This window comes from Triturus cristatus, chromosome 12 (genome assembly GCF_964204655.1).
Source record: "Triturus cristatus chromosome 12, aTriCri1.1, whole genome shotgun sequence".
NCBI lineage: Eukaryota > Metazoa > Chordata > Amphibia > Caudata > Salamandridae > Triturus > Triturus cristatus.
Window position 1 is genome coordinate 237,529,365 of NC_140595.1, and position 21,904 is coordinate 237,551,268.

The window sequence follows — 21,904 nt, forward strand, 5'->3', positions numbered from 1 at the left end:
CAGTTTGTTGGGACATTCTGAGTGCATGAAAATACATGTCCTACAAGTGATCTACAGTGTGATCTGACCAAAATAATATGTACTGTATGTGCAGTGCTGGAAATGGAAATATAGAAGAGCAGGCACTCAGTATCTCAGAGTACTTGTCAGCTACTTGGAAGTGCCGGTATTCTCTCGGTAAAAGTAGTGCACCCCTACTGAGAAGTGCCAGTGCTCTTCCATCAAAAATATTGGACCGGGGGCGTGGCCAAGATGGCGGGGTGAGCAGACGCTTCCTCCCGTAGCTCCTCCGGCCCGGCCAAGCTTGAGCCCTTTTCTTATGCTTTTCTCCCCCCGCTGAGGCTCAGCGTGGAAGAGGAGTGTGGCGGAGCACCTGGTGCGCACGTTGTTGCCGTTTTGGTTCTGATCGCCTCGGGGGAAGCCCCCAAAAAGTCCGATCGAGCTTGAGGAGCGAAGGAGGGCCTGAGAGGCGGAGCGCATCGGAGTGCTGTCCGGGCGCCTCGGCTGGGCCTGGTGCTGAAAGTTGCGATCTGGAGGGAATCTGGCCCGTCGCTCGACGGAGGGTGAAGGAGCCCTGCGGGAGGGGACCCGACGGTGCGGAAGACTTAGGACGGGTGCTTTGGCACTCGGACCTGTGTCGGCGACACTTCGCACTGTGTAGGCCCCTGTCCCTTGGCCGAAGTACAGCGGACTCTCTGTTGGGGTCGGACCATCTGGGCCCCTGCGTGTGACAGACTGAAACCGGCGGTGGAACCTATTTGATTGCGGTGCGTTTTGGGGGCCCCGGTGGTGTCGTCGGGCCTGGTCGCTCTGCCCTGCCTCGCCCTGCCGCCATCTTGTCCCCGTGGGATCAGTGGTGTTGGCCTTCGCCGGAGCCCTTGCTGGCGGATGTATGTGACCGCCGCGGCTGCCGGGCTGACTTTTTGGGGGATGTGCTGATGAGGAGCCCCCCACTGTAGCTTCCATTCCTGTCTCGACTGGGAACCCGCGGCTGGCGGTGACCGGGCTGGACCGCCATTTTGTCACCTGTGACGCAGCGACCCTGCTTGTGGGGGGACACCCACGTCGAGTGCTTGCCAGCAGCTGGGCATCCCTGGGGCGGCTGGACCAGTGCCCGACCGTAGTGCCTGCGATGTTAGGAAGAGGAGGCTCGAAGAAGGGGGACCGCACCCTGCCGGACATGCTTGGCAGGGCCCAGCAACTGCGGGACAGAACACAGCCTCCGCCGGGGACCTCCCAGGCCTCGGCGGACGTGACTGGGGGGGAACCACCCGTCACGAAGACCTTTATGGAGGAACTGTTTAGCTCCCTCAGGGAGGACTTCCAGACACTGAAGCGGGAGGTGGCCAGCGAGGTCCGGGAAGTGCGCAGGGAAGTGGAGGGCCTTGGCGAGCGCGTTGAAACGGTGGAGGAGATAGTCCACCTTCAACAGGACGTTCTCCGCCTCCGGGAGCAGTGTGTTGAGCTCCAGGCCCACTCTGAGGACCTTGAGAACAGAACACGGAGGAACAACATTCGAGTGCGTGGTGTGCCGACTGCAGACGAGGGGTCCGATCTGGGGAGCTACCTGCGGGACCTGTTCCGAGAGATCCTGGGGGAAGCTGCGGACTTCCCCATTCGCATTGATAGGGCACATAGGGTTGGCCGGCAGCGCCAGTCATCGGCACCTCCACCGGACATTCTGGCCTTCCTGCCCGATTTCCTGCTGAAGGAACGCATCATGGCTGAGGCCCGCAGGAAACAGCCCCTGACTTTCCGGGAACGGCCGGTGGCGCTTTACCAGGACCTTTCCGCCATCACGCTGCAGAAACGCAGGTCCTTCAGGATTGCCACTGACTTTTTGCGAGAACACGAGACGCCGTACTCTTGGGGTCATCCCTTCCGTCTGATCTTTCGATGGAACGGGGTGCTACACCAGCTACGCTCCTTGCAGGACATTTGTGGAGTCTTGGGGCTTACGGCGGCGGAGGAGGAAGGAGCTACACCGTCGTGGAGGGCCTCGGAGAGACGGAGCCGGCGGAGGTCGGCGAGGCGACGATCAGCGGCCAGCGCAGGGCGTCCTGATTCCCCTACCATCAGGGCGGACATGGCCGACGCTTTGAGGGCGGCGGCCAGGGACTCGGCCGGCTCCACCGGCGTGGCCTTGACGGCTCCGGGTCACGCAGCAGCGTGGCATCGTGAGGGAACTGGTGGGCGCGGACGGGGTGGTAGTCTCCGGGGACTCAGCGGTAGCGGAATCTTTCCGCGGCTTCTACGAGGCGTTGTATGCGGAGGAGCCCTCCTCGACACGGGACGCCGAAGGCTACTTGGAGTCGGTGACCCTTCCGGTGCTGGATCCGGCTCAGGCGGACCACCTGGAGCGGGATATCCATGTTGAGGAGGTGATTTCCGCTATCGCGCGGCTGAAGCATGGTAAGGCCCCGGGCCCGGACGGTTACACGTCTTTGTTTTATAAGACTTTTTGCACGGCTGTGGCCCCTGTCCTTACTCGGCTATTTAATTCCTTTTCTGAATCGGGAGCCATCCCACCGGATCTCCTGAGGGCGACGGTTGCGGTAATTCCGAAACCTGGGAAGGATCGCGCCCTCTGCGGTTCGTATCGACCCATCTCGCTCTTAAATGTCGACCTCAAGTTGTACACAGGGATTCTAGCGTCCAGGCTGGGTCCACACCTCCCCGGATTGGTGGAGGCGGACCAGGCAGGCTTTGTACCCGGGAGACAGACGGTTGACAATACCAAGCGGGTGGCGCATGTTCTGGAGAAGGCCTCGCGGATCCCGGGGGAGCGGATGTTGCTGTCCGTCGACGCGGAGAAGGCCTTCGACAGAGTTCACTGGCCGTATCTCGAGCTGGTTCTCAAGAAATTGGGAATCGGGGATAAGTTCCGCACCATGGTATTCAACTGTTATAAGCATCCTTCAGCGTCGGTGCGGGTCAACGGGTGCAGCTCCGGTGGATTTGCCATCGAACGCGGCACGAGGCAGGGCTGCCCCCTCTCGCCGCTCTTGTTTGCCCTCTACATGGAGCCGTTTGCTCAGAGGATTCGCGATAACCCGGATGCGGTCGGGGTCCGGATGGGCCAGTATGTCCACACTGTCAGTCTCTACGCGGACGATGTCCTGTTGACCTTGGACGACCCTAGGAGGTCGCTGCCTGCTTGCCTCCAGGAACTAGACGCCTTTGCCTGTGTGCCGGCTTCAAAATGAATATGAGCAAGTCGGTGGCGTTAGATGTGTCCCTGGCTGCGGACACCAGGAGGGACCTTCAGCGACTCTTCCCCATGCAGTGGTCCTCCTCCACGGTGCCATACCTGGGGATTCTGCTGGCGCCCACATTACCGGAGATGGTTACGGCTAACTATGCCTTCCTCAGCAGGAAGATCAAGGAGGAGCTTGGTCGTTGGAGCAAAGGCCTACTGTCCTGGTTGGGGCGAATCGCGGCGGTTAAGATGACGGTGTTGCCCCAGATACTGTATCTTTTCCGGGCCCTCCCTCTCCAGCCCCCGGTGGGCTGGATACGACAAATGCAGGCTGACATCTCCCGCTTTGTCTGGCAGGGCCGCAAGCCACGAATGAAGAGGGTCCTCTCCACGCTTGCTCCGGAGGCGGGGGGCCTCGGTATTCCAGACCTCCGTAAGTACTTTCAGGCGGCACAGCTGCGATATTTGGTGGAGTGGAGCAGGTGGGAGTCCGACAAACACTGGCTCTTTCAAGACCAGGCAGTGGCGGGCCGCACTTTACAAGAGGTTCCATTCTTGCGTCGCGCGCACCGCCCCCCTAACCTTTACGCTTCTTTTATTACGCGGGTCCCCCTGCGGGTGTGGGACGCAGTCTGTGAGGCTCGGGGCCTCACCACCTTCCCTTCGCCGTTCACACCCATAGCGGGCAACCCGGACTTCTCCCCAGGGATGGAGCCGGGAGTTTTCTCCCGTTGGGTGCAGGCGGGCTGCAGGGCGCTCTTCCAGATCTATGGCCCGGAGGGAGTGATTCCGTTTCAGCAACTCCGCCAGGAGTTCGGCCTGACGGAGCTGGACAGATTGCGCTACATGCAGGTTCGGCATTGGGCCCTCCAGCCCCAGGTGCGTGACACCGCTGCTCGTCAACTTACACCGTATGAGAGGTGGCTGGCTACCCGGACCTCCGACGCTAAGCTAATTACCGATCTGTATAAGTACCTACAACCCCCGCCGTTTCACTATTACAATCCGGGGAGGGAGCGCTGGCACAGGGAATTGGGTAGGACACTCAGCCACAAGGAATGGGACAAAATTGCGTATCGGGCGCGGCACTCTGCATATCACACGGGCCTTACGGAGACCTTCACTAAGGTGTCCACTTATTGGTATTACACCCCGGAGCGACTGTATGAAATGCATAAACACACTGACAAGGGGTGCTGGCGGGGCTGCGGGCAGGAGGGTACCCTCTCACACATTCTTTGGGATTGCCCCGGGTTGACCGCTTACTGGAAGGAAGTTTTGGATGAGGTGGATAAACATTTTGGGATAGAGCTGCCGCGCTTCCCAGCGTATGTCCTGCTGGGCCTCCCCAATGACCTAATGTACCCACTGAAGTCCCGCAGGGGCAGACAGATCGCGATTGCGCTGGGGTCTGCGGTCCAGAACATCCTTATCCACTGGCGCACCGACACTGTCCCCTCCATCACGGGTTGGTTGCATAGGCTTTGGCATGTGCTGGGAATGGAGAAGCTGTCGCTCACGGTGGCGGGGGAAATAGACCAATTTGAAGAGCTGTGGCAACCCTTTCTAGCGCTGCTGTCCACCGAATTCCGGGAGCTCACCTGCCCGAGGTATCTTAGGCTTCTCAGGCTGACGCCGCCGGTGATCCCGGCGGACTAGATCACATGTGAGACAGGGGCCTCCGGGGGGGGGGGGGGGGTGCGGGGCTTCTTGGTGAGGACTAATCTGACGCGGGACCATAGGACGGGGAGGGTGGGGTATTGTTTTGTCTTCCTTCTTTTCTTTACTGGGGGGATGGGGGGGGTGGATTGTGCTTTGTCGAGTTGCTGCTGGCTTTCATTGCTCAGATTTGGGGTGTTGGATATGCACGCAGGGATTCCACAGTTTGCATTTCTAGCCTTTCATTTATTGTGCTTTTCCCCGGGCTCATCGAGCTATCCATCGCTAACCCTCTTGAGTTGCACCTTTTTTCTTTGATTGTATTAAGTGTACCCTAACCTCCTATCCCCCTCCCCCATGGTTTGTTTTGTATCAATAAAAACGTTTTAAACATAAAAATATTGGACCCCAATTTAGAAGTGCCGGTACGTTCCCACTAAAAGTATTACACCACAAAACTGAAGTGCTGGTGATCTCACTTTCAAAACAAAGTAGTGCGGATCCTCAGTACCTGCCCATTAAATGTGTTATTTACTAATGTCTTCTATGTATGATATACTTTTTTTCTTTTAATGCCTTGTTCTTTCGGTTCAATTAAGAGTTCGGGTGCCACAAGATTATATTACATTAAAAAAACTCACAAATAGATTGTCTTTGAGCAGAGAGGGGCCTAGCTCTCATGAGTGCAGCGGGTGCCACGTCACAATGCCCCTGGGCATGGGGGTAGAAATTAAGCCCAAGTATGGCTTTTAGATTTCAAACGGGGCTGAGGGCCTATTTCCATCCATGCATTAGTTATACCTATGGAGCCCTTACCACAGCACTTTTCCTACTCACGCGTCAACAGAAGGCGCAATGAGTCAATGAGCCCTAGGCAGGGCTGTAGCCATCACTCGTGCAGCAGGTGCAGCGCCACCGGGGTGCAGGTGTGTGAGAGGCCTGTGCTCCCGAATTAGGGCTCCCTTTTTTATCCATCCGGGTGGATGGGGCCCATTTTCCTAACTTGCATAAGACCCCAGGGCACTTTTGGAACACCACAGCTTCCAGTCAGTCGGGCTCAGCACTGAGGGTGCACACTTGGGGGTAGGGCTGCAGCGCAAGGGCTGGCCGAGAAGCAGGTCATTCAGTAGGATGGCGTGAAAGGGACCGCGGAGGGACATACTCATCGGTTCCTCTCCAAACAACTTTCCTTGCTCTCTGATCATCTCGCGGCAAGCACTGAGGTCAGTCAATACCCTTCCTGCATTGATTGACTGAGACTCAGCCTATTAATTACTGAGGTGGTGAGAGGCGCGGATCTGGAGGCGCTGCGCCTTGACAGCCGTGGTGCAGTGTGCCCTAATGAGTCTGGGAATTGGGGAGACGATGACGAGCTCCTCATCAATTAGCTTTTCATTCACTTATTATTAACAAGCCTCACATTCAATCAGATGGCAGTATTTACGAAAGGCAATGACTCGAGCCAATTAAAAACATGGGTGGAGAGTGGACGGTGCTTCCACTCCATTTCTGTATTATGTATGCTTCGCAATCCCCCAACTTAAAACGCGCCACGGGGCGCGTTTGCACAGTGGTGAAGGTAGGGGGTGGGGCCTGAGGTGATACTGTGCAAACACGCCCTGTGACGCGTTTTAATTTAGGGAATTAATTCCTCTTCAATCCAGAGGTCCCCTAGGGGCCAACTAGCCCACCAGGTACCTCCAGGAAGCGCCACGGAGCTGCGTTGCAGAGTGTTGTAAAAAGGGGCGTGGCCTCTGAACACCGCTCTGCAACGCAGCTCCCTGACGCATACTGGAGGTACCTGGTGGGCTAGTTGGCCCCCAGGGGACCGCAGGATTGAAGAGGAATTAATTCCCCAACTTAAAACGCGCCACAGGGCGTGTTTGCACACGTCACCTCAGGTCCCATCCCCTTCCTTTACCATTGTACAAATATTCCTCTAAAATCAGCCGAACTACAAATTCCGATTTACTCACCTGTTATCAGGAGAGAACACAGGGCTGCATCTTTTAGCCCAGCACTGATCCAGAAAAATAATTCTAAGCGTACTTACCAGTAACTTGTATTTCCTTCCATAGCAATCCATTGTGTGGTTTTCAGTAGAAAATTTTCTAAGTGTCCATTTTTGAAACGTACAAATATTACTCTAAAATCAGCCGAACTACGAATTCCGATTTACTCACCTGTAATCAGGAGAGAACCCAGTGCTGCATCTTTTAGCCCAGCACTGACCCTGAAAAGTTATTCTAAGCGTACTTACCAGTAACTTGTATTTCCTTCCATAGGAATCCATTGTGTGGTTTTCAGCAGAAAATGTTCTGAGTGTCCATTTTTGAAACGTACAAATATTCCTCTAAAATCAGCCGAACTACGAATTCCGATTTACTCACCTGTAATCAGGAGAGAACCCAGTGCTGCATCTTTTAGCCCAGCACTGACCCTGAAAAGTAATTCTAAGCGTACTTACCAGTAACTTGTATTTCCTTCCATAGGAATCCATTGTGTGGTTTTCAGCAGAAAATGTTCAGTGTCCATTTTTGAAACGTACAAATATTCCTCTAAAATCAGCCGAACTACGAATTCCGATTTACTCACCTGTTCTCAGGAGAGAACCCAGGGCTGCATCTTTTAGCCCAGCACTGACCCGGAAGAGTAATTCTAAGCGTACTTACCAGTAACTTGTATTTCCTTCCATAGGAATCCATTGTGTGATTTTCACCAGAAAAGTTTCTAAGTGTCTATTTTCACAAACTAAAAATATTCCTAAAAAATCATCTGTATGACTTAAACACATTCTGTCAACTGTTTACAGGAGGTTGGCCAGTGCTGGATCCAGGATCCACCACTGAGTAAGAAAAAGTAATGATAACACTACTTACCTGCTAAGTGAATTTTCTGCCATAGGATAACATTGGTGATTCTATGTGAAAAAAATTCTAAGTGTCAACTTATAAAATACAATAATATTCCTTAAAAATAACTACTGTAACCAAAGCGCTTTTACTCAACTGTTTACAGGAGATGTCCAAGGACTGAATCTAGGATCCAGTCCTGTGGTTAGAAAAGTAATCCATAAAGTAACTAATTGCATTTCACTAGAAATTCACATTGAGCTCAATGTTGCTTTGTGTTTGAAATTGGGTTGGCCATTGCAACAACTGTAACTACTGTACTTAAAGGTCTGTTGCTTATTTGCCAAGTATTTAAACTAAAGTAATTCATTCTGAGAAAGTATATTTTGTATTGTAATGTATAATGTAATAAAAAAAAATATATCTAAAAATAAATAGTTACAAAATATAGTAAATCAGTATAAAAAAAATTAGTATAACAATTAATACATTCAAAATTGTCATTTACAAAACCTTTGAAATTCACTGAAAAAACCATAGGTTTCAGGCCTGATATAGTTAGGAATTACCATTTAAAAAACCTTTGAAACTCACTGAAAAAACCATAGGTTTCAGGGGCGTTAAAGTTAGGAATTGGCATTTAAAAAACCTTAGAAATTCAGTGAAAAAACCATATGTTTCAGGGGTGTTATAGTTAGCTGGACATTTCCCCCGTACAAAACCCTAGAAATTCCCCCGTTATAGTTAGTTCAGCTAACTATAACTCGCGCCCCCGCAATGCACTGCTGATGACATCACATATTACATCACTCATGACATGGTCAGTGACATCACTGATGACATCACTGATGACGTCATCCAGTGAGTGTGTTACTGTAAATTTTCAATATGTTTAATATATATATATAGGGAAAAACCTATGGAAGAATGAGTGGGTGTATAAGTGTGTGAATGGATGATTTAGTAGGTGTGTGACTGACTCTATAAGTGAGTCATTAAACGTATCTTACTCCAGACTAGTGACTAAACTGTGTGAATGTCTGTATCTGTCTGTCTGTTGGTGTATAAGCGGATGCATGGTTTTGTGAATAGCTATATGAGAGTTTCTATGGGTTATTGATTGGTTGTCTGAGTATCTGTTTGGGTGCCTGAGTGTTTGTGTGGGTGGGGTGTGTGTGACTCTGTGCATACATGTGTGAGTGGGTGATTCTATGGGTGCATGGTTTTAAGAGTGCATCTGTGATGGAGTGTATGGTTGGGTGAGTGTATGTATGGGTGTGTTAGTGATTCAATGTATATCTCAGTGGTACATGTGTGAGTAACTACATATGTGAAAGGCAGTATATATGTGTGTAAGAGTATATAAGTGGGTATATGTGTGATTGTTAGAGTGGCTGTATGGATGAGTGTGGGCTTGCATCAGTGATTGTATAAGAGCGTAAGAATGTGGCACTATTTTTATGAGTAAGTGTTCTTGTGTGTGTATAACTGCATAGGTGAGTAAATGGGAGTGTGATTAATTATTTGCATGACTGACTAGGTGTGAGAGTACCTCTATGGATGATTGGTGGTGTGTGAGTGTCTATGTAGGTGTATAAATGCATATGATAGTCCTGTACTGAGTGACTGTAAGTATGAGTGACTGTACAGGTGAGTGAGTGGATGTGTGTGTAGATCTAAGAGTCAATGAGTGGGTATGTAGTTATTGGTATTGCAGTATCTATGGTTTTGAGAATGGACGTCTGAAATTTTGATTGAGTATATCAAAGGGTGTGAGAAGATGCACTAATTTATCACATGGATGATGTCATCAGTGATGTCATCAGTGATGTCATTTCAGATATCATCAGTGATGTCATCAGTGATGTCACTCACCATGTCATGAGTGATGTAATATGTGACGTCATCAGCAGTGCATTGCGGGGGCGCGAGTTATAGTTAGCTGAACTAACTATAACGGGGGAATTTCTAGGGTTTTGTACAAGGGAAATGTCCAACTAACTATAACGCCCCTGAAACCTATGGTTTTTTCAGTGAATTTCTAAGGTTTTTTTAATGCCAATTCCTAACTATAACGCCCCTGAAACCTATGGTTTTTTCAGTGAATTTATATATATTATCTACTGGCGGTCGCCAGTAGATAGTTATAGTTAGGATCGTGTTTCCATAGGAAATCTCAAAATTATATTTTGAATAACTTTGGCGCCGGTTGACGAATCCTTGCAAAATTTTCAAAACAAATGGGGCGCTCCGCTCAGCTCCTACCCTGAAAGTCTGGGGGTGATTCGTCAAGCGGGGGCCGAGAAAAAAGGGGGGTCCCAAAACGCGTTTTCCCCTTGCATTTTCCCATAGGACCTTTAGTCGAAGGTACAGCCCGAACGGCTGAACAGAATTACTTGAAATTTGGCAGAGAAGTAGTCCTCAGGTCAGGGAAGTGCATTTTGCAGGTCTGGTGTCAAACTGTTCAGTAGTTCCTGAGAAAATTGCATTTAAAAGCAGATAAATATCTATAAGCGCGTACCGTGCGCGCACCGTAAGCGCACGGTGCGCGCACCCTAACGTGCGCGAGCGAAATTCTGATTGGTTGTTACATGTCTGTAAACATTCGAATCGGTCGAAATCAGGAAGTGTCGGCCGCCATTTTGTCTGTCACACTGAAAAGGAAAGGTGGAGAATGTGAACAGGGGGCAGGGTAGGGAGTTCCTGACCCCCTAGCGTTTGTCAGGGGGTCACAGTGGGACCCCGAAGGGCCAAAAAAAAGATTTTAATTTTTTTTAAAATTTGCGAGGTGCGCGCACGGCAAACAAATTTTAAAAAAAAAGATTAAAAAAAGAAGATTAAGTGTTTGGATGTTGGTTGGCTCGAAAAAGAGCCGTTGTGTTTATTGAGTGTTTTTTTGTACCTACAAGTAAGTACCGATGCAGAGTCTAAAGTTCAAGAGGAAGACTCTGTTCCCTTCATCATTGAAATGTACACCGTCTCCTCTATAAATGCCTTGCATGTTGTAACGCAAGTTGTTGTGGTATATAGAACCCATACCATAGTCTCTGAGGAAAGCAGAAACAGACTTATTGACGTGCTTTCTTGCTTTGTCAATCTGCGGACAATGTTGGTTGGACCAGTTCCACTTTTGCCTTTGGCATATATTAGAATATACAAAGGCAGTTTGTGGAAAAAGTGACATCAATTGCACAAAGGTGTCCTTAATAAGCATTTCCAGACCTACGCCAGTTAAAGTGCCTAGGTCATTTCCACCACAGTGCACAATAATAAGGTTAGGCTGTGGGAGATGTAGAAAGGTTTTCACCAAAGGCATTAATTGATGCCACTTTAACCCTCTCTGACCAATCCATTTAATGTCTACATTTGGCAAAGCAAGATCTTTCACAATACCTCTTTTTTCTGCAAACTTTTCACTCCAGAAGACATAGCTGTGACCTATAATCCACACTGTGAACATCTTCCAAGGAGATCTGGATGCACTCAGAAGGTGTCTTTCAGTAGAATGGCAATATGAAAAGAAAGATAGTTGTAAAATGGAGGCTTACGATTTTTTTTTAAAATAAAAAGAAATCATTGGCTGTTTCAGACCATTCAACAGTAAAAACTAGGCTGTATGTTTAAATTATTAAAAGCATGTTTTGTATTTGTGGTAAATAAAATAAATATTACCGGACTGAATTTCATGCGGAATCTTAAATTAAAGTAAAATAGCTCAAAATAACGAGAGGCAGAATCCGTGGTATAAGAGGTTTCTAATGGGCTTTATTCCATTCAAAATGGCCGACTCGAGTCGCGGCCCTCAGGTTCCGTCACCACGAAGGTTCAGGAAGTGAAGTACAATAATTCATTAACAGACATGTATTTTTATAATAAGTACATTACAATGAAACGAATGTAGAAGGCGTAACATTTGATAAGAAAAGTGACAAAACAGTGACATAATCGAAACTAGGCGTAATAAGGAATAAAAGAAACATGATTGGTTAGAATTATCAGACATAGGTGGATCTATAAGATAATACTTGGCATAGATGCGCGCGCGGCAGCATGACGTGTAATTGACGTGCAACTAGGGGGTGAAGGGGACTTGACATTTAGCTCTACATGTGGAGACGAGAAGTCTGGGGTCAAGTCAACCTAATCCCAAATCATATCTAACATCCTATGTTTAAAGAACTATGTTATCCACAAGGAAGAACTCTCGGACAGAATCTATTCTATACTGACTGTGTGCGTGTACAAGCGTCCAAGTGTCTATATGAGATGCGAGGGATAGAAAACTTTCCATGGCAACAGGGCTATGAATCACTTGCAGGAGGACGGAAAGGCTGAGTCCTTTGCTTGTGAGCTAAAGGAAATGTTTACCTAAATCACTGGACAGGAATGCATCGGCTGAAGAGCAAAATAGATAATTCGAAGGTGAAATACAACTTCTTGGCAGACAGGCGAAAACTGGCCGAGGCAGTCACCGTTAGCTGCACAGGGAGTAGGACAAAGTTCATGGATACAGATGCGAGCTCAAGCTGAAGCTGTCAAAGACAGAGAGCAGGGAAAGGCTTTGAGGACAGAATCGGGCCTACTTGCCTGAACTGTAAAAATGGAGTAACTTAGCCATATAAAGTCGGTGGCTTTTCATACTTAGGAATCGAATATCCAACCCTGTGATGGCGGATCTGACAGAGAACATGTTGACGGTAGACACACATATGTTTGCGTCTTAGAAACTGGAACTGGAGGGAACATACATGTACTTGTAACATGCATATAGAACCGTTGGGGTCCAAGATAGGGGACATAACTGATCAGGAAAATCCACATTTCCACATTCCCTCCTTGTCCCCTTCTTGCCCTTCACGAGACATCAATCTTCATCATTCCATTGATTTGCTCATGGAGCATCATTTCTTCTTCCTTCTTCTTCCGGTATTTTGAACGAAAACCTTGATGTGGGATACACGATGTGGCACACAGACCACAAATCGCTGGTCCACATTGTAGGCATAGACAACAACTGAAGAGCATAAGAAGGCCAATACCTAGGAAGGATAGAACTCTCCATCCCCAGGCTGATATCACACTCCAAAACCACCCGGACCACGTCCAAGTGCCTGGATTCTCGTGTATCTGGCTTACAATCTTATGAAGGCGTGTTATAGCTTTATATACAGATGGCGAATTTTCTGGTATGAATATGCAGCAGCTGGATCCGATGACCCTGCAAGCTCCGCCCCTATCGGCCAGGATGACGTCAAGGACAAGTCGATTCTGGAGAACAACAATTCTCATCACTGATTGTTCCTCTGTCAGATTGCCTAGGGCGGCTATAGTCTCGTTTACTACAGCTTCAAGAGTCTTGGTGAGTCTGCGTATCAGCTTACTATTTGATATTGTACCTATATAGGGAAAGATACCTTTATTGAAATCTACATACTTGTCCCATGCTGTTTCAGTATAATCGACAACTGGGAGATCTCTTTGCTCTCTATTGTGTACTAAATGAACATTTCGATAATAATCAGGGGGAGCTAGGAAAACAGGTGGCAAAAGGAATGCTATGTAACAGGTACCATCCCAATCTAGAGGCAGACGCATATATGCCGTCTGACCACATATAAAGTAAGAATGGCGAGAAGCTCTAAATGAAGATTTACCTTGATCACTATATTCTACTGTAGTAACGCATTGGCTATGGCCCATGTGTATGGAACCAACTTTTCTTACACATAATTCACCCTTAACTGGAAATACTGACATAGTGGGCAGAATTAGTTCAACTTCGGATTTGACATTCAAAATCATAAGATTAGGCGTAAAATTACCTAATTTATACACTTCATTTTCTAAATCAGTTCCTGTTCTACTGAGGTGACCCTCCTTATTAGGGTGACAGACTTTGAATAAAACTAGATTCAGATTTCCCCATATCCAATGTTGTTGATAAACTGCTGTGTCTGGGTCTATGGAATTTAATAAACTAAACCATGTTCCACAGGAGCCATTGTGTGTGAACGGATGTGGAAAGAAAGGCAGAACTCCTTTGTTATTCTGATAGGGAGGGAGTCGGCCACACACCCAACAATTGGTGGCATTACTAGTCTGATGGGAATGATGTAACATACTAATGAATGTGTTATTACGCAGCGCAAGTCTATAGGACAACTCATGTGGCGGTAGGTCACTAAAAGAATGTTCATCAGTTATATTGAAAACACGTTTAGAAACAGGATAATACATATGCAACAATATACTTGCAGTAACTATTAAAAAACTCAATAAAAACAAAATTAATAATGTCACAATACAGTGGTTACGCAGTAATTTACAATAAGCATGTCGTTTCATTATGATTCTGGACTCTACATGATTCAGACCTAAGGGGTACATGTCGGGACAGATTCAACCGCTTCACCTTGGAGAGGACTTAAACAATCAAATCGTCCGACAGTTTAGATCTGGACCTGAGTTTCTGTTTATAGAGTTCGGTGCTACTGGCCTCAGCCAAAGGTAGCTTTGAGTCTATGGGGGAAGACACACGGGCAGTACTGTCTGTGTCAGGAGGAAGTCCATGAAATTTTTTTACGTGACTGGAATGAATCCACCCTTTTCGTCCCTCGATCTTCACGGCTGTTCTTGTGGTCAACAGGACCAACTTGGGTGCTTTCCACCGGGGCTCCAATTGACTCTTCCTGTCGAAATTTCTCACAAAGACAAGATTACCCGGAACAACGTCATGGGGTTTCGCCTCAGTGTTGTCGGGAAAGGCTGCAGCTACCTGTGAACGAGAAGATTGTAGTGCAGACATCAAGGAAGCCAGGTAATCTGTCAGCATATTACAGTCAACATCAGTTATTTTACGTGGTATAGGCGTCCCCCACATATTCGGCGGTCTACCAAAGATCACCTCATACGGGGATAGCCCTGTTCTAGAGTGTGCTACCATTCTCATGTAAAAGAGTGCAACTGGTAATGCTACTATCCAGTCGACACCTTTCTCTCTACATATTTTGGACAGTCTGATTTTCAGTGTCTGGTTATGTCTTTCTACGAGACCTGCTGCTTCGGGGTGTCGGACACAGTGGAATTTCCACTGATATCCCAACAGGAGTGAGACATGTTTCATTAATTCGGATGAGAAAGGCTGACCGTTATCTGAATATACAACACGTGGTAAACCGTACCGTGGGAAGAATTCTCGAACTAGCTGCTTGGCAGTAGTCGAGGCAGTGTAATCTGATACGGGATACGCCTCTGTCCAACGGGAGAGAGCGCAGACAACTACGAGGACATATTTGAATCCTCGACAACGTTCCATCTGAATATAATCCATCTGGAGGACTTCAAAAGGATGGTCAGGAGGCTGAAATCCACCCTGCTCTACGGGAACACTCTTTCCTGGATTAAACTGACAACATATCATACAGGTACGAACTTTTTGTTTAGCTGCTGCTCGTAAATGTTTGTTGAACCAAATGTGCTGAATGCTGTCTAGCATAGCCTTCTCTCCTAAATGTGCTGGACTGTGAACTGTAGCTATAATGGCTTGAACCATGGAATCAGGGAGAAACCATACAGATTTCTCCTTCGTCATCCATCCTTGATCTGTCTGGATCCCTCCTAGTTCAGTCCATTTCTTTATTTCTTCTGCTGTGGCATGTGTCTGTATGTCAATTACGTCAAGTGTGGGATCCTTAATTGTCATACACTGTGTTGGTGTCTGAACTATTGGCTTTGTCATGTCTAATGTGCGATTCTGAGCAGTCTGTTTAGCTGTTCTGTCAGCTAAATCATTGCCTTGAGAAATGGTATCAGTAACCTTCGTGTGTGCTTTACATTTCATAATCGATATAGCAGTGGGTAGATGTATTGCGTCTAACAAAGCATGAATGAGGGGTCCGTGCTGAATGTGGGCACCATGGGACGTTAAATAACCTCTCTCTCGCCACAGCACGCCGAAGTCGTGTACAACTCCGAATGCATAACGTGAGTCAGTGTATACATTAACTTTCTTATTTGTGGCTTGAATACAGGCTTGCGTTAGAGCAATGAGTTCTGCTGCTTGGGCTGACAAAGTATCTATACAATTTGTTTCAATAACTTCAGTGTCTGTTGTGACTGCATACGCGGCCACTAAATCTCCTGTACTTGCTCTCATGCATGATCCGTCTACATACAACGTCAGGTCTGGATCTAACAATGGAACGTCTGTCAAGTCTTGTCTAGGTTTCGTCTTTATTTCAATGATTTCAACACAATCATGAGCTAGTGGGTCTGTTCCAATTACAGGTAATAGTGTAGCAGGATTCAATGTATTACACCGTCGGATCTCTATGTGTGGTTGAAACAATGTCAGTTCATAACCGGTAAGTCTTGCTATGGTCAAGTGTTGTGTTTGTGTTCGGTTCACAAGAACCTCTACTGCATGTGGTACTTGTACTGTCAATGGGTGTCCTAATACTATGGCATCGCTTTGTCTGATTGCTAAAGCTGTCGCTGCCACTGATTTCAGGCATGCAGGCAAAGCCTGAGCTACGGGATCTAATGTACTGGAAAAATAAGCACATGGCTTGCATGATCCTGCTTGATCCTGAGTGAGTACTGACAAGGCAGTACCTTCGCGTTCTGTAACAAAGAGTGTAAAAGGTTTGCTATAACATGGCGTTGCTAAAACAGGTGCTTGACATAAAGCTTCCTTTAGGCTTTCAAAAGCTTGTGTATGTTCCTGAGTCCAAGGGAGAACAGTCGATGTGGCTGCCTCCTGTGTGGTTAACTGAATAAGTGGTTTTGCTAGAAATGCGTACTGAGGGATCCACTGCCTACAATATGAAGTGAGGCCTATGAAAGCTCGCACCTCCTTTTGTGTCTGGGGTATTGACATGTTAGCAATTAACTGAATGCGATCTGGTGTAAGCTGCCTTCCCTCCTTGGACAGCGAGTGACCAAGATAAATAACTCGCTGAACACAGAATTGCAGCTTAGAAGGGGACACCTTGTGCCCCTTGTCGGCTAGGAAATGTAAAACTGTCAGAGAAGCTTTTTCACATTCTGACTCGCTTCTTGCGGTGATCAGCAGATCATCGACATATTGAAGCAGTGCAGTATTGACTGGCATGTGGATACTGTCAAGTTCTCTTTTCAGTGCTTGGCTGTAGATGCTGGGGCTTTCTGTAAATCCTTGGGGAGCGCGTGAGAATTTAAAACTGCGCCCATTTAAACTGAATCCGAACAAGTATTGGCTTTCCGGATCTATTGGGACGCTGAAAAAGGCATTCTTGAGATCAATTACAGTAAAGAATGTTGCTTCGGAATCAATTGCTGTCAACAATGATGATATATCAGGGACCACAGGGAATTGTGGTACAATACACTTGTTTAGTTCACGCAAATCAATAACCAATCGGTATACTGGCGGAGCAGTAGGATCAGTTCGTTTAAGAATCGGAATTATCGGTGAATTACATACATTGGAGTCTGTTTCTACAACTACTCCCTGGGCAATTAGTTCATCAATGATTTTCAACAAAGCCACTACAGCATCATGCGGTAACTTGTATTGTCGCATTCGTGGTAGTACCACTCCTGCTTTCAATGTAACTCGATAGGGTGTAATGTTCATGCAGCCAACATCCGTAGGGCCTTGTGCCCATAGATGTACTGGTAAAGTCTGTAGTCGGGGATCCATGTCTCTAGACACATAGTGACCTTTAAAATCACGTAAAAACAACCTTACTCCTTCCGGAGAACAACATATTATGGCTCCTAGTGCTTTCAGAGTCTTAATTCCTAACAGATTTTCTGGGCATGATTTAGTAAGCAATAAATCTGTAGTTCGTGTCAAAGGTCCTAACGTAAGTGGTAGAGGCTGTGATACTTCATTAACAATAGGTTTTCCTGAAAAACCAAGGGAAACATTTTGAGAGCCTGAGAGGGGTGCCCCTGGAACTTCACTACGTTTTATGGTTGTTCGACTTGCCCCTGTATCGAGTAAGAATTTTCTATCTTGACCTAATAATTCACTATGTACATAAGGTCCTTCTTGATCTACAGGAATCTCGATAAGCGGTAAGTCGACTTCCCTCTCTAGGCTGGTTCATGCGTAGCGCTGATACTCAGGGTATTCATACTGTGCAGTCTGATACATTTGTCGTGTTGTGGTTTGTGTGGCAGTAGCAGGCAACGGTGGTGCAGCTGGCACAAACTGTATGGGTTGCTGTGAGGCTGGCATAGACTGTTGCTGAACTGGCATGGACTGTCCATGCTGCATAGCTCCTTGTTCATTCTGATCTTGTCTAACTAATCGTGGTCTCTCTTTTGCAATACCTGTAGCTATATTACGTTTCAGGACTTGACAATCATGTACATAATGGCCTAGTTGTTTACAGTAATTGCAGGTTCCTTTTACAGGAACTGCAGAATCACCAGAATGTGTCACACCCTTTTTGTGACCATCTGCTGGTACTGTCTGAGAAACTAGCATTTTCATTTTTGTATCCTTCATGCGTCTATGCTCGTGTTCTTGTTCATCCCTAATTCTATTGTGATGATACTGTAACATTTGTAGCATTTGCGACGGAGTGTTACTTTGCCAGGTACTCTCGAATTTCAATATTCTATTCTTCACTGGAGGCAATGCATTTTCCACTAATTTTGTCACAAATAAATGTGGATATGAGTCACTACTTGCTTTTATACCACTATTTATACCAAAACATTTTTCAAATCGAGCATAATAATCGCTTGTGTCTTCATCTTGCTTTTGTTTACAGGCTGTGATTGCACCCCAATCTTCCTTTTTTGTAGTTAATAAACGTGGCAGTACCTGTACTAGTAAACCTGGTAATAGTTTAACTTTATCTCCGAGCCCTGAACCTGCGGCTCGGCCCCTTTCTTCCTCTGCTAATGCTGTCCAGTCTATCTTTTGGTCTCCCACTTCCCACTCTTTTTCTTTCAGTTTTTCATATATGCCAGCAGGCAAAAGCACCTTTAATATCGTCATAATATCAGGAAAGGTGTACTCTCCCATCAGTAACATGTCTTTAATTTCTCGGTGGAAACCCGCTGGGTCTTTGTCATGACTAGGTACTACTTTCTTCATTTCTAATAATTCCATTTTTGATATGGGTGTGTAAACAAATACACGGTGAAACTCATTGTCTTCGCCTTTTATTGGGTGCACTTCTCGTAAAGGATTTTGTCTATCCATATAGTACGGCGTTCTTTCTCTGTGGGGCAGCGAGAGAGAATCCGGACTTACAAAAAGGACGTACTGCTTACGTGACACTAATATCTCTTTAATTAGCTTATTACTAGAACCTCTCCATCTGTTTGTGAGTAGTTCCGTTAATATATCAGGTAAAGGACCAGGGTCAGCATGTTGGCTCTTATATAATATGAGGAGTTGCTGAATCATATAGATTCCAGCTAAACGTTGTTCATCTGTACTGAGGTTGAGAAACGTGTGTGCTACGGTCTCATCACCGTATTTTTCAGGACTGTCAATCCAGTGAACGGCTGATCTGGCTAATTCTTGCTCATCCATAGAATCGAGGAGGTGGTAACCTCTTCGTTCTCGTAGTATCTTATCTGCGGCTTGAAACGAATGTTCAGGAGACTTCAGATTTATTACAGGCGTCGGATACGTTCTGCTATTATTTGGACATACGGAGTGTATGGGATCAGAAAAACATCTAGTATTTTCACAAGATCTTCCTCTGCCTACATAAGCTATGGTCTCTGACTGTCTTGCGGAATTCCCTGATTCGGACACTTCATCTTGCTCAAACTCGTCTGTTCCCAATCTCTCTTCATGAATACGCTCTATTTCTTTACGTATTTTTCGGCACATGGCTATTATACAATTTTGCTTATCGTGTCTCCCTTCTGATATATTCTGACTCCATCTTGTAAGAATAAGCATTGCATTCCGGTCTACCCCCGGACGATCTTGATTTCTGATCACACAGTTTATGAGGAAACGTAACAGTTCCCCTTGTATCTCTACTTTCTGGAATTCCATAGCTCTGTTAATACATCCTGGATCTCGTCCTGTTTGAACAAAATGATATATGTTATCTAGATGCGTAGTCATCCCTGGTAACCTTGCTAAATATTCTGCGGCTCGCCTGATACGTAATGATGCCAGGACCATTTCGTCCTCTTTACCAACCACTGGGTCATATCTACAATTTACAAGGAGTTCTTTAAGCGTACGTTCACTTACGAATTTAGGTGTACGTGAATGCGCTGACTCTTGAAAGACAAGTTTATTTATTCTAGGTGGTGTAAAAGTACTGCTAGCACCTCCCGTGGCCCTATCTGGGGCGTCGGGTGTGAATGGGTTCGTTGAACGTGACACAGCAACTATGGGTGTCGATACCTCTGTAGAGTCGACTGCGGAGACAGATGCGGAAACAGATGTGCTTGCCGAAGCTTGTATCGGGACTTGCTGTTGCACGGGGACAGATACCTGATCCTGACGTTGGACCCCTCCGCCAGACGGTCTATGTGGTGTGGCGTTAGCATACTCGGGAGCTGCATCGTCTAGATATGAGGAAAGAAAAACATCTTCTGCGGTTCTGGGATGCCCCTTTGGATGTACCTTAATTGGAAATAATGGGGGTGGCAAGTCTTTTGGCACCTCCGTAACAGCCTTAGGTAGTCCTTCGGCTAGAAGGGGATACATACCATTCATAAGAGCATTTCTTTGTCTATTTACTTGTTCTGATTTCACTCGGATACCTTCCTCAATTAATAGATTTTCTTGAACTTTATTTGAACTTTCTTTACTCCTCTCTTCTTGTCTACGTGCTTTTTCTGTTCGTCTATGAGATTCTTTACGCCATAACTCAACAGCGTCTTTCTGTGACTGTCTGACCTTTCTTTTCCATAACTCTTCCTCCACTTTCATGATGCACTCTGCATCCCAGGTTCCCGCTATGGGCCACCTTTGACTTTCCGGTAATCCTTTGGTATAATCTGCCCATAGATCAAGAAACAATATGGCATCTAAGCCATGTTTATGGTACATGAAATGTCCTGGAGTGTCTCTAGGAGGAATAGGAACTGCTTCTTCAAGCACCCCTTTTCTGGTAGTAATCTGTCTTAACTTCGAGAAGAGCGGCATATTGACAACTGACCTGATACTTACTCTTGAACTTGCTTAATACGAGAAACACAATAATGAACAGTGAACAATGAACAGTCATTCATACCACAATATGCAAGACATTTTCTGAATACTTTAAACATTAAACATTAAACATTATAACAATGATCGACAATGATGACAGTCTGCCTGACTAATCACCACGCTGAATTCTTGACAATAACTGAATACTTCGGAATACTTGATATACTGCTAAACAGTACATATACACTGCTAAACAGTGCAGACCGGATTTGTGTACCCAAATCCGTCTTGACCGGCACAACCTATGTGCGCGTCAACACGCCTCCCCGGCGATGGTACTCACCGAGTAGCTCCTTGAAACGGAAGGCCTCAGAGAATGGACAGGACTCGATAACTGCGGACATCGGACCCTCTGGACGTCGGAATTTCGGAAAACCTGGTGGGCCTCTGTATACCTCGGATCTTGCTCTCTCAGCTAGGCTCTGGTCGGGATACTTCGCACTTCTCACCGCCTCGTCTGGGTTGATCGCAGCCTCAGTCGCCCCCGCTTGACCGGAGGGAGCTTACAGGAAATCCTGCTGGTACGCGTTTTATGGTCCGTCCAGCTGTGGCAGGAGACCGGGCCTGCAACGCACCGCCGGCGCGTGAGATGAGAAAGTGTCCCTGTTCGGGCGCCATTATGTGGTAAATAAAATAAATATTACCGGACTGAATTTCATGCGGAATCTTAAATTAAAGTAAAATAGCTCAAAATAACGAGAGGCAGAATCCGTGGTATAAGAGGTTTCTAATGGGCTTTATTCCATTCAAAATGGCCGACTCGAGTCGCGGCCCTCAGGTTCCGTCACCACGAAGGTTCAGGAAGTGAAGTACAATAATTCATTAACAGACATGTATTTTTATAATAAGTACATTACAATGAAACGAATGTAGAAGGCGTAACATTTGATAAGAAAAGTGACAAAACAGTGACATAATCGAAACTAGGCGTAATAAGGAATAAAAGAAACATGATTGGTTAGAATTATCAGACATAGGTGGATCTATAAGATAATACTTGGCATA